General features: G+C 45.1%; 1 pseudogene; it reads right to left on the bottom strand.

Moving 5' to 3' along the window:
* Positions 1-5,146: 5,146 nt before the first annotated feature.
* LOC133090672 (small nuclear ribonucleoprotein E-like) lies at positions 5,147-5,803 on the bottom strand (annotated as a pseudogene).
* Positions 5,804-11,572: the final 5,769 nt, after the last annotated feature.

Genomic DNA, 11,572 nt, shown 5'->3' with positions numbered 1-11,572 from the left:
ACACTTCACAGGCTATTTGTTCCCAGTCAGTAACCACACCCGAAGCTTTTTCCCAGCCAAAGTTTTTGCATTCCTTGATTTACCCCGGTCTCTTTGTCATGTGAATGGTGGCTACCTGAGGTCCTTTGAAACAAAGGTCTTGGGTGGGAAGGTGTGTCAGTCTCAGCTAGGAACACCTGGGGTCACCCATCTGGACATGTAACACTTGTGGGGACCCCCACAGACATTTCCGCAACCAACCAGAGCCAATGGTGTGGCTGGACTAGCCCTTGTGGTTCTTATGATTGCAAGACACCTCAGCAGCAACCATTGGGGAACTTTGAAAAAAAGATTTCTTACAGGTCCTGGAGGGTACAGGACACACAGAGGGCCACACAGTGAGGTCACAGGTAGAGAGACAGCACAGACCTGGGGCTCTGCCTTTATTAGGGTCCAAGTGTGGGTTGCCTGGGGTGTTGCAGATTCACTCTTTATTGGCTAATTTAAAGCCTAATAACAAGAATTAGGGCACAAGAAGGGAGAAGTAGGGCCGCGCAAGTGGTCAGTTATTTAGGTTACCCAGGGCTTTCTGAAAGGAGAGCCTCATGGGTGGGGCAGCCTAGTTCCTTAGCTGGTTGTTTATCTAGTAGTTGTATCTTACAGCTGCCAATATGTTTATTCAAGATGGATGAATTACTATTTGGCCATAAAAAAGAAAAAATCCTGCCATTTGTGACAATATGGACCTTGAGGGCATTATGCTAAGTGAATTAAGTCAGACAGAGAAAGGACAAATACCGTTTGATGTCGTTTATACAGTTATATATAGTATCTTAAAAAACAACAGCAACAAAATGAATTCATAGATACAGAGAACAGATTGGTGTTACCAGAGGCAGGGAGTGAGTGGTAGGGTAAGTGGGTGAAAGTGGTCAAAAAGGACAAACTTCAGGTTATAAAATAATTAAGTCAGGAAGTGTAATGTACAGCATGATTTGTATAGTTAATAATACTGTACTGTGTATTTGAAAGTTGTTAAGAGAGATCTTGAAAGTTGTTAAGAGGGATCTTGAAAGTTCTCGTCACAAGAAAAAAAAATTGTAACTATGTGTGGCGATGGTTGGGTTTTTTTGTTTGTTTTTATTAAAGTATAGTTGATTTACAATATTGTGTTAATTTCAGGTGTGAAGCAAAGTCATTCAGTTATACACATGTATGTATATATCTATATTCTTTTTTTTTTATTCCATTATAGCTTATGGTGAGGGCTGTGCACTAGACTTATTGGGGTGATCATTTGGTAATATATACAAATATGGAATCATTATGTTGTGTACCTGAGTGCTGCCTGGGATAAGTCATTTCACCCCTCTGAGTCCCCATTTTCACATATGTAAAATAAAGGTAATAACGTCTAGTGCACAGGGATGTTAGGAGGATTAAATGAGATAATACTGTTCATGAATGACTGGCAAGCAAGATGATTGTAGATGTGAAATGAGGACTCTCCTGGCAGTCCAGTGGCTAAGACTCGGTGCTTCCACTGCCGGGGGCGCAGGTTCCATCCCTGGTCAGGGACCTAAGATCCCACATGCCATGTGGCAGGGCCAAAACAATTAAAAATAATTTTTTTAAAGTGTGAAATGGATAAACACATTTTACTTAAATGTGTAGAAAACACAATTGGTACCTCGAGCCTGCACTATGATGAGGCCAAAGAAGTTATTTGAGTTTTTTTTAAATTGTCAGCTGGTAATAACAACATAAGGGTAACAATATGAGGAAATGTTTTAGAACCACACTCCCAAACAAAGAACACCTAAAAAAAACAAACTGCGTTGCCTTCTCAACAGTTTCTCACTTCATTGATCATTTCTAGCTGGAGACACTTTTGTTTTAAGTTTTTAAAGTCATGTTTATTGAAGTAGAATTTACATTCAGTAAAACTCACTCTGAAATTTGACAAATGCCACCACCACAACAAAAGAGTAGAGCAGTTCTTCAGCCCTGTTGACTTAAAAAATATTCACACCTAAAAGTTGAGAGTCATGTTTTATTCGGCGGGAATTTTTAGGACTTCAAGCCTGGGAAGCAGCATCTCAAGTAACCCTGAGAGAACTGCTCTGGGGAGGCAAGGGGGAAGCCAGGTTATATAGGAGTTTTGCAACAAAAGGCAGATAGTCTGAACATCGAAAGATTATTGTTAATTAAAGAAAACCAGATATGTCAAGTTAAGGTATTTAGTGCTTTTCTGCGTATGGGAAGATACAAGAGTCTGGGCTCACTGAAATCATTACTTTGATATGCACCTCCGTTATCTGGGGCCAGTATCCTGTGTTTTCACATCCTGAGTTTCCTCAGGGCTCACCGTAGGGAGGGGCTGCAGTCTGATGGCTGCTAGATGGCAGGTATTCTTTCCTTCCTTAGTTCCCTCAGGGCTCACCGGCTCACATCGGAGGGCTGCAAGCACTGAAGACCGTGACATCCTTTGTTTACTGATACGGCAGGCAATATTCCATTTATCAGCCCTGAGCCCCCACCCCAAAATCCTATGCAACAAACTCTTCCCTGATCCTTAGAAATGCACTGATCTGTTTTCTGTTGAAGGGGTTAAATTTAATCAATAAAATGATCTAGGGCTTCCCTGGTGGCGCAGTGGTTAGAAATCCGCCTGCCAATGCAGGGGACACGGGTTCATGCCCCGGTCCAGGAAGATCCCACATGCCGCGGAGCGGCTGGGCCCGTGAGCCACAACTACTGAGCCTGCGCGTCTGGAGCCTGTGCTCCGCAACAAGAGAGGCCGCGACAGTGAGAGGCCCGCGCACCGCGATGAGGAGTGGACCCCGCTCGCCGCAACTGGAGAAAGCCCTTGCACAGAAACTAAGACCCAACACATCCAAAAATAAATAAATAAATAAATTTTTTAAAAAATGATCTACTGTAGAAAAAAATTGTAAGCACAAAGAAATAAGTTTTTAAAAGGATGCTTTGAAACATACAATCTTTAACGTAGTCAAAAGAATGGAATTTAAATATAATCTTTGTAAATTAAAGCAGTTGACAGTTCTCTTAAGATAGTTGTAGAATAAATAGCTAGTCTAGTTACTGTGTCAAGCTTCAGGCTGGGGCCAGTTAGTAGAAAAACTATTTTATTTTATTTATTTTTTTAAAAACATTTTTTATTATTATTTGGCCCCGTCAGGTCTTAGTTGCGGCACTCGGGATCTTCGTTGTGGCATGCGGGCTTCCCTAGTTGCAGAGCACAGGCTCTCTAGTTGTGGTGCACGGGCTCTAGAATGTGTGGGCTCAGTAGTTGCGGCATGTGGGCTTAGTTGCCCCGAGGCACGTGGGATCTTAGTTCCCTGACCGGGGATAGATGGTGCTCAATCCCCTGCATTGGAAGGTGGATTCTTAACCACTGGACCACCAGGGAAGTCCCCTAGAAAAACTATTTTAACTAATGGAATTGAATTCTACAGAAGTTCTCTCAGGGGCAGATATATGTTCTTAGATATTTGGCACCTTCTCAGAAGTTTACCCTGCTACCACCATGAAAGGGACAAAGAAAGCAAAAACTTTTATTCTATAAATATCAATCGTTACATGTTCAAATACACTTTAACTCCTTGAAAAGCTTCTTTCAAGCACCACAATTCTGTCTTTCAAGCACCAGCCCTGAAGTTTGTCAGCATCTTGAACTAGACCGAACCGTCACGTGCCATGGCCGAAAAGTTCTAGTTGAAGATACTTTGTTTTGTTTCGTTTTAATTTTATTGAAGTATAGTTGATTTACAATGTTGTGTTCATTTCTGCTGTACAGCAAAGTGATTCAGTTATACATGTATATTCTTCTTCATATTCTTTTCCATTATGGTTTATCACAGGATATTGAATATAGTTCCCTGTGCTATACAGCTTGCTGTTTATCCATTCTCTATATAATACTTTGCATCTGCTAACTCCAAACTCCCATTCTAATAGACATTTCTCCAAAGAAGATATACAGATTGCCAACAAACACATGAAAGAATGCTCAACATCACTAATCATTAGAAAAATGCAAATCAAAACTACAATGAGGTATCACCTCACACCATCATCCAAAAATCTACAAACAATAAATGCTGGAGAGGGTCTGGAGAAAAAGGAACTCTCTTGCACTGTTGGTGGGAATGTAAATTGATACAACCACTATGGAGAACAGTATGGAGGTTCCTTAAAAAACTAAAAATAAAACTACCATACGACCCAGCAATCCCACTACTGGGCATATACCCTGAGAAAACCATAATTCAAAAAGAGTCATGTACCACAATGTTCATTGCAGCTCTATTTACAATAGCCAGGACATGGAATCAACCTATGTGTCCATCGACAGATGAATGGATAAAGAAGATGTGGCACATATATACAATGGAATATTACTCAGCCATAAAAAGAAACGAAATTGAGTTATTTGTAGTGAGGTGGATGGACCTAGAGTCTGTCATACAGGTTGAAGTAAGTCAGAAAGAGAAAAACAAATACTGTATGCTAACATATATATATGGCATTTTTAAAAAAATGGTCCTGAAGAACCTAGGGGCAGGACAGGAATAGAGACACAGATGTAGAGAATGGACTTGAGGACATGGGGAGGGGGAAGGGTAAGCTGAGACGAAGTGAGAGAATGGCATGGACTTATATATACTACCAAATGTAAAATAGATAGCTAGTGGGAAGCAGCCACATAGCACAGGGAAATCAGCTGGGTGCTTTGTGACCACCTAGAGGGGTGGGATAGGGAGGGTGGGAGGCAGATGCAAGAGGGAGGAGATATGGGGATATATGTATATGTATAGCTGATTCACTTTGTTATAAAGCAGAAACTAACACACAATTGTAAAGCAATTATACTCCAATAAAGATGTTAAAAAAAAAAAAGAAACTCCCAATCTATCCCTCCCCCATCTTCTTCCCCCTTGGCAACCAGCAGTCTGTTCTCTACATCTGTGAGTCTGTTTCTGATAAGTTCATTTGTGTCATATTTTAGATTCCACATATAAGTGATATCATATGGCATTTGTCTTTCTCTTTCTGACTTACTTCACTTAGTATGATCATCTCTACATCCACCCTTGTTGCTGCAAATGGCATTATTTTATCCTCTTTTATGGCTGCGTAATATTTAGTTGGAGACACTTTGGAGCAGAGTAATATTACCTCCTTTGAGCATGATCTACCCCAGGTGTTTTCTTGACTTTGTTTTAGAATGAATCCCTCAGCATCATCTGATATAAGGTTTCTGTACTCATTAAAACCAATGATATAGCCCTCTATCTGCATACTCACTTGCTCATAAAGCCACACTTCAGGGACTTCCCTGGTAGCACAGTTGTTAAGAATCCACCTGTCAATGCAGGCGACATGGGTTCAAGCCCTGGTCCGGGAAGATCCCACATGCCGCAGAGCAACTAAGCCCGTGCGCCACAACTACAGAGCCCGCACTCTAGAGCCCCCGAGCCACAACTACTGAGCCCACATGCCGCAGCTACTGAAACCCGCGTGCCTAGAGCCCTGCTCCGCAACAAGAGAAGCCACCGCAAGGAGAAGCCCGCGCACCGCAACGAAGAGTAACCCCGGCTCGCCACAACTAGAGAAACCCCATGCGCAGCAACGAAGACCCAACGCAGCCAAAAATAAATAAATAAAATAAACTTATACTAAAAAATAAATAAATAAAATAAAGCCGGACTTGAATCCAAGATCTCTTTTGCAGGTATCTGAAAATGATGGGGTGCACTGTCACCTTCTACACTTTTTGGTTCTGACCATGGTACCCCATGGTGGGTGCTTACAATGACTAACCCACCTGAGATTTTTTTAAATGATAGATTTAAAGAAAAAAAAATCAAGGAAATGATAGTACCTTTGGTACACAGACATGGCCTTAGCAGCCACTGTTGATGACCCCTCCCCATATTCCTTCAACACACCCATAGTTCACCTGCAGACACTTCCCATCACACGCCAACGACTTCTGATACAGTGTTCTTGGCCCTGCGTGTGGCAGACCAGAAGCAGCAGGGTGTTAATGCCCAGGGTGTAGCCATCAATCACTGAGGGTCAAGAGTTGGTGGGCAAATACCCCCAGCCTCCTGACCTTTCAGTTGGATGACTCTAAGATGACTTCAGAGTAGACGTCAGAAGTGTTCAGAAGATCCCTAGTGGAACCAACCCCTGGTTGCCCGCAGCGGTAGCCACTCATGAATGTACCCCCTCTCCCTGTCTCCTTTCCCCACTCTCTCACCAGGCTTCCAGGAACCACCTCCCACAAACTCTTGTTTTGGGGTCTACTTTTGGGGAAACCCAAAATAAGACATGGACAAAAGGGTAGAGGTGACGTGGGGATAACTGAAGTTTGTAAACTCTGAGATAGTGCAACTAAAACACTCGGTGCCTGGTGCATAGTAAATACTCAACAGATGCTGTTAGTTGTTTTGTTGCTGTTGTTACTTTTTAAAAATTGTGTTTAAATACACATAACATAAAATGTACCATCTTAATCTCGTTTCAGTGTATATATAGTTAAGTAGCATTAAGGACATTCACATTAGTGTGCAGCCGTCACCACCATCCACCTCCAGAACTCTTTTCATCTTGCAAAATGGGGAGTCTTTCCCCATGAAACACTTACTCCCCATTCCCACCCTTCAGCCCCTTGCAGCCACCTTTCTACTTTCTTCTGTGTCTGTGAATTTGACTACTCTAGGGACCTCATATAAGACGAATCATACAATATTTGTCCTTTTTGTGACTGGCTTATTTCATTTAGCATAATGTCCTCAAGTTTCATCCACATTGCTGCTTGTGTCAGAATTTCCTTCCTTTTTAAGACTGAATAATATTCCATTGTGTGGATGAACCACATTTTGTTTATCCATTCGTCCATCAATGGCCATTAGGTTTGCTTCCACCTTTTAGCTATTGTGAATAATGCTGCCATGAATGTGGGTGTACAGTGCTGCTGTTACTTTTTATCATTTGCTCGTTAACTCATTCATTTGTCCAAAGTCACAAGACTTCCAATATGCCAGTGTTCATACTGAGGGTAATGTAGGAATCATTTCTATATATTGATAATTAGGGAGTGTAGAGGGATCTCTCTGAAAAATAGACTCCCTAAGACAAAGAAGGCAGCTTTTTTGGTTGCCTAAGCTGTTGGTCCTTCCTAAAAGGTTCTCAACAAGGAGGATGATTTAGGGCACACACCAGGGGGCATTGACAATGTATGGAAACATTTTACGTTGTCATGACTGGGGGTGGGGTGCTAATGGCATCTAGTGAGTAGTGTCTGGGGATGCTGCTCAACATCCTACGGCGCAAAGGACAGCCTTATACTATAATGATCCAGCCCAAAATGTCAACAGTGCCAAGGTTGAGAAATCAACCTTAAAGAATGACATGCTTTAACTCCTCACGACCCACTCTGCACCAGGTCAGAAAGGCAGCAGCAGAGGTGGAACTTAGGTTAAATCCAGGATCCCTGGTGAGACATCTTGGTGACAGGTAGCGTCATAGAGAGAGCAAATAGGTATCTAGGACTGTGAAGGGTCTGAGACTTTACTTGTAAGCTGACAATTTAACCTGCCAGTTTCATGGATGCTGGCAGAAGATACGAGACTCCAGGGTCAGAGACAAAGGACTTTACTACTCACAGCACAGCAGGCAGTATGAACTTCATGTTTTTGCTGGTTCCTCCCAAGTGCCACAGGGACAATGCAGGTGCACGTTGGGTTTGCACCACAGCTGAGTAACTCTGAGCTCAGAAACTCCTGTCTTTTCTAGTGAACTGTGAACAAACCTGCTCTACCTTTATCTCAGAGGGAAGCATTAACTTTGTTACATGGACAGCAAACATACCTGCCCTCTGCTCCAGAGCAAGAAATTCTCTCTATCTTCCGGGGCTGCTTGCTATACAAACATTCTTGAAAAGACAGCCAGAACGAAAGCTGTCCACATCCCTGCTTGTGAGTTGTATGGAAACACATGGGACTCACAGAGAATCATCTCCCAGTAGTGGTAGCTCTGACACCCAATGGGCAGCGGCTGTCATCTGCAAAGGTAATTTGGGCTGGAGGTCAAGCATATGAGGCTGTTCAGGGCATAGTACAGTGGTTCAGGGTGCAAACTCTGGAGTCAGACAGCCTGAGTTCAAATCTTGATTTTGCCATTTTCAGCTGTGTGGCCTTGAGCAAGTTTCTTGACCTCTCTGTGCTCCAGTTTCTCCTGCTGTAAAATGGGAATAATAATAGCCCCATCTCATAAGGTTATTGTGAAAATTAATATATGAGCTTATATATGTGAGGCATTTAGAACAGTGCAGGCAGATTGAGGGAAATGTCAGTGTTAACCGTAATTATTATTAATTATTATGATGGTGCCATAAAGCTTGTGGTCATGCCTGTTTTTCAGCATTTGTGGGCAAGGTCTGTACTCCACAGTTCCCTTGGAGTCTGCCTCAGGGAATTTGAGGAGGACACAGGGCCCTTTGCTCCCGCCTCCCCACACTGGCACCTTCCCTGGTGATTCTTAATAAACAGGGCAGCAGGGCTGGAGCAGTGGTGGTTTCAGGGTCCGGGGCAATCAGACAGGTTCAGGTTCAAATCTTGCCTTTGGCACAGTGCCAGCTGTGTGACCTTGAGGAGCAACTTCCCTGCTGAGGGGACTCCAAGTACACACTGCACAAGGTTCTCAGTGAAGGGTCGAGTTCCCCATCCCCGCCCACCCCGTGCCCACATGCTGCACGTGACCGGCTCAGCACATCTGTTGCCGCTCTGGGTCCTCTTTAGCCAGTGCCATTTCGATTATCATCCTTGTCATATTATTATTCAGTGAGCAAGACTCCATAGGATGCAAGCTGAGAACATCTTTGCTCTTTTCCTCCAGTACTCGGTAAATTCACTCTGGCCCCTCGGTCTCTCTGCGTGCCTCAAACTCCAGGAGAGATGGGGGGGGGAGGGGCAACCCCCTTACAGTCCTCCTTCAGACCTCACCTCAATTGCCACCTCCTCAGGGAAGCCTTCCCTGACTTCCACCCAAAATTAATCAGGTCCTCCTATACCAAGGGCTTCCTTCTTCCAGCACCTATGTATAGCGGGGTGCGGGGGTGTCTTTCTCCAGCTGCTGAAGCTGGAGGTGGCCCTATATCAACCCCCCCCCCCGGACCAGCCTTCAACCGACAAGGATGGGAATTGGTAGATAAGTACCCCAGCTCCTTCACCCTCAGGTCCTCAAACTCTGAAGAGCGTGCTCTCTGCTGCCCCCCAGAGGTCCCTGGTGGCACCGTGCTCCAGGCTTCCAGAGTGGTAACGCTTCTCACTTCCCCACCCCCTACCTGTGTCTCTTTGGGTAACTTCCCAAATAAATTACTTGCTCTCGAATTTTTGTCTCAGGGTCTGCTTCTGGGGGATCCCAACCTAAGACAGCAGTTTGCCTTATCCTAACAAATTCCACAGTGGTTTGCAGGTATTGGTTGTCTCTCCCCGCTGGGCTGAGTCATGTCCAGCATCATGTCTCCAAAGCCTGCACAGTGCCTGGCATGTAGTAGGTGCTCAATAAGTGACCCTGAGTCTCAGGGTTGTAAGGTGGCCTGATGGCAACACAGAGCTCTGCGCCCACCCCGGTCCTCAGAAGTCCCCAGTTGGAGAATGACGGTGCAGGAGGGCAGCTCACTCCTTCTGAGCTATAAATGGCAGGCTTCATCTACCTCATGCCCCAGGCCACGCAGCCTGGACAGCTGGACCAGAGTCCCCAGGGGCCAGGAACCCCAGATGACCCTTCCAGTCCTGGCCAGGAATTCTGGGGTGTCCCTGGGGCAGATACACAGAGAGAGCGTAACTCCAGTGCTAAGGCTACAGGGCAGGGGGCACAGCTGGGCTCTAACACCATTCCTAGCCGCCTTCTCCCCTTCCCGGCATCACATTCCACCTCCGGGAGCTCCCTGAGCAAGAGGCCATTCCAGGGACAAGGGTCTACCCTGCAAGGCCATGGAGCGAGCCAGCATCTCCTGGGGGAGGGATCCCTTTTTGGAGCCGGTGGTGTCAGGCGTGGAATTAGCCACACCACCTGCGATGAGGCTGATTCCAGGGTCTCCCGGGGGGACATCAGGAGTGGAGAGAGCTGACCTCTGATGCCTCAGCCTGAGGTAGTCAGAGGATGGGAGTTGGGGGGCAGGAAAGCATGGTGGGAGGTGGGGTCTTCGGACTTCTCTCCAGCTCTGTTCTAGAGTCAGCAGGGTCAAGTGCCAGCTGTGCCACTCACAAGCTGGCTGACCCTGTGTGGGTCACTCTGGGCCTCAGGTTCCTTTTCTATAAAATGAGAATAAAAACAGTCCGCTACCTCTTAGGGTCCAGGGAGGCTTAAGTGAGATGCTGCGTGCCCAGTGTTCAGTGTGGTGTCCCTCATGTGGTACTCGATCAATGAACAGTATTCCATGATCTATCGAGTGTCCTTTAATCATCACTGACATTCTTCAAGATGCAATTATGATACCCTACTTTTATCATAAGAGGAAACAGCCTGCACAGCCAGGACATGGGGCGGGGATGAAATAAGGAAGGCGGACGGAGAACTGAGTTGGGGAGGGGCCTGGGTTGAGCTTTCTTAGCTCCTGAACATGGGGAGAAACCAGTGTCCTTGGAGCATGGGGCTGGGGGCAGGGGTGCAGGGGAGGTGTTCTCACCATGACAGAGAAAAGGAAGCTGGCTTAAGGGACAGTGAAGGAATCAGGAGGGGGCAGAGAGGTGCTGGGAGCTCTAGATCTCACCCCTCACACTCTCCAGCAGCGCTGCCCACTGCCCAGTCCCTTTATCTCACTCCCTCTGAGGCCTCAGGCAGGAAACACAGAAGCCTCGCTACCTGCACTCCATCCCACATAGAAGTCTTTTATATATATATATAGGTCTGGGGTTTTTTAAATTAATTAATTTTTATTGGCGTATAGTTGCTTTACAATGTTGTGTTAACTTCTACTGCACAGCAAAATGAATCCACCATACCTATACATATAACCCCTCCCTTTTGGATTTCGCTCCCATTTAGGACACCACAGGGCATTAAGTAGAGCTCCCTGTGCTATACAGTATGTTCCCATCAGTTGTCTATTTTACACATAGTATCAATTGTGTATATGTGTCAATCCCAATCTCCCAATTTCTCCCACCCCACCCCTTTCCCCCTTGGTATCCATACATTTGTTCTCTACGTCTGTGTGTCTAGTTCTGCTTTGCAAATAAAGTCATCTGTACCATTTTTCTAGATTCCACATATATGCGTTAATATACGATATTCGTTTTTCTCTTTCTGACTTACTTCACTCTATATGACACTCTCTAGGTCCATCCACGTCTCTACAAATGACCCAATTTCATTCCTTTCTATGGCTGAGTAATATTCCATCGTGTATACCACACAGAAGTCTTGATGCAGGGGTGGGTCTGGGGCTCTGTCTAGGAGTCCAAGAGGGTTTCTTGGAGGAGGGAGGCATCTAATCTGAGCTTTGAAGGACGAATAGAAGTTTCCTAGTTAGAGAGATGGGTCTGTATGTGAATGT

Source organism: Eubalaena glacialis, chromosome 4, assembly GCF_028564815.1.
Source record: "Eubalaena glacialis isolate mEubGla1 chromosome 4, mEubGla1.1.hap2.+ XY, whole genome shotgun sequence".
Lineage (NCBI taxonomy): Eukaryota > Metazoa > Chordata > Mammalia > Artiodactyla > Balaenidae > Eubalaena > Eubalaena glacialis.
This window is presented reverse-complemented; position numbering and strand designations above follow the sequence as displayed.